A 2,661-nucleotide genomic window follows, 5' to 3' on the forward strand; every position below is an offset into this window, starting at 1 on the left:
AAATACACCTGAAATATAAATATACACATTGATATCCCACACGTATAAAAGTCATGCTCTGTAAATACTCTGTCCACGTACTGTCTTCGTGGGGGACCGAGTTCCAGGATGGAGCTTTGAGGGTTTACACGTGTCCCGTCACTTATGGATGTTTCCAGAGAGCTTACGCAGGAGCAACCTATTACCAATCTCGACAAGGAAATTAAGTATCACAGAGCAGTTCTGAAAATATTGAAGAGTTGTTTGTTCTACAAAGAATGAGCATTTCTCAAACGTTAGAAATGGTGAAACAAATGTACCAGCTTACAGGTATGTACAATATACTACTTTATACTTCAAAAATGCAGGAAGATCAATTATATATATATACATAAAATATATGTATATAATCGTAGATCGGATGAACAATTCAATATTGCTCTTGTGTTGGTCTTGCTGTATCGCACGCATGCCCAGGGCATGCCCATGGCTTATCACCAGATAGAGGACGTACTGGTAGGGACAGAAGGGGACTCATGGGAACCCCCATGCTTGTCCCCGGAACGCCATCGTCAAAGCAATATTTGGAGTTCCGTAACGTGCCGTGGCGAGGTCGGAAACTTCTGTGCCCACGTGCGGTTGTAGGACGGGTCCTCCGGAACAGCACTGCGTACTCAGGATGGGGCCACATACACGCCACACGCACCTGATTCGGTGGGACCAACCCCCGAGCCCGGAGACGATCGGGGATCTCCTCAAAGACTATTTTGAGATGCTCCTCAAACCCTCAGTGCAGTTCACCCAAAATGACATCAGGACGAAGACCCGTGCCTGTGGCGTCCACAGCCTTCCTATAAACCCACGGGCAAACTATGAAGGAACGAAACACATCCTGAATGCACTCTAGTTTTCAATCGTGAAGAGTTTCTCCCACGGATGAAGCTTTACACACTTTAAAGGCAGACAGTGACGAGAGAGGGCGAGCGGGATTCTGACCCATATCAGTAGGAACGGGACGGTCGGTGGGAGCCTCACCCTAGGAGCCTCAGGGACCTGGCGGCCCCGGGGCAGACCCCAGCGCCGCCCCCCCCCCCGTTTTGGCCACGAAGGCCTGTTTCTTCTTCCACTTACCCAGTCTCCAAATTACAAACTCTCTGAGAATAGAAATAGAAAAAAAAAAGGGATAGGTTGAAAAATAAATGTTCCAGAAAACTCGCCAACTAGGTGCCAATGGGAAGCTCCCAGAGCAGCCGCCGGGGGGGTGAGGGGCGTCCGTCGGGACTTGAGGGGGCCTTGGGCCCGGCTCCCCGACCCTGCGGGCCCCCGGGCTGCTTCCACACCTTCCTTGCTCAAGGTTGCTCCAGGAGGCCAAGAAGAGGGGTGGGGTGGCTGGTTCCCAAGGGCGCCACCAGGGGAGTCACGTGCAGAGCCCAGAGGATTGTCAAGACCAGGACCGTTAACCAGAAAGGGCCGATGGAGATGGTGAGTGCACAGAGGTGCCGGCTATGGCCGCCCTGCCCAGCGGGGCCGTGGGGACACAGCAGGTGCAGAAGAGAGACGCAGAACCCAACGGGGTGCACGCGGACGTCCCCAACCGGCCAACTCTGCCCGGTGGCCGGACGCTCCCCTGCCCCAGCCCGGCCCGGCTTCTGGCTTCCTCTGCCTGCCGCGTAGCAAGCAGCTCTTGAAGGACCTTTCCGGAGTGGGGGCCAGCGTGAGCTGTGCTGGCCAGAACAAACAAGAGGAGGCTTCTGTTCCAGGCTCTGTCAGTTGGAGCCAGACGGGCCGTGCCCAGGACAGAGCAGCCTGCCTGCCTCCAGCCACCGTCCAGTCTCCAGGCCAGCATGCAGAGACCGGCAGAGGCCGTGATTTAGTTTGAAGGATAAGGAAGCACACAAGGTCATCAAGAGGAAGAGAGAATTGATTCCAGAGCAGACTCCACGTCGAACAGCTCTTAGGAGACATTTGTAATGGAGCATGCAGGATAATCTACTATTACTTGAACACATTCTCCAGGAGTATGCTTCAGCTATAGACAGATCATCAAAAACACAGTGAACGACTTCTGTTTCAAAGTATTTCATTGAGGTGCTAAAGAATGGCGTATACAGATCTCCGTGTCATTTGGAAAAATGGATGTGCTTCTGTCTTGGGATGGCCTTTGTTGGCTGTTGCCCAGCTGGATATAGACCGAGTGATGGAAAAGAGGGAAAACCATCGTGGAGGGGGAAATAATGGCCTGAAAAGAGCTTCTTTCATTGCATTTATTTAAAATCTGAGGGCTGGAAGGAGTGTGCTCCTCGTGGGTCAAGGGGAGGAAAGCACACTTCTAAAACCCTCGACATTGCTGAGATGCTCTAGGAAGTGTCACGATATCCTCACTCGCACACTGAAGGACCAAGCAGGATGCCCTTCAGTGAACTCATCTGTCACCGGCCGTGAAATAATTAAAGGGACGCCTGCTGACCAGGTCTAGTGAGGTGAGAGCACCCCTCAGAGCCCAGGGCCCGCCAGTCGGCTGGGAATCGGCAGTGAGCGCGCTCTGGGGGACGCTGTGTCAGTTTATGTCCAATTCAGCTACAGAACTGTGAAATGGAACAACGTGGGCCAGGTGTTCCCTTCCCCCCCCCCCCCCGCCCCTCCCGCCCCTAAGGGTGCCCAGCTCTTGAGCTGGGTGGGCAT

This window comes from Panthera tigris, chromosome D4 (assembly GCF_018350195.1).
Source record: "Panthera tigris isolate Pti1 chromosome D4, P.tigris_Pti1_mat1.1, whole genome shotgun sequence".
Classification (NCBI taxonomy): domain Eukaryota; kingdom Metazoa; phylum Chordata; class Mammalia; order Carnivora; family Felidae; genus Panthera; species Panthera tigris.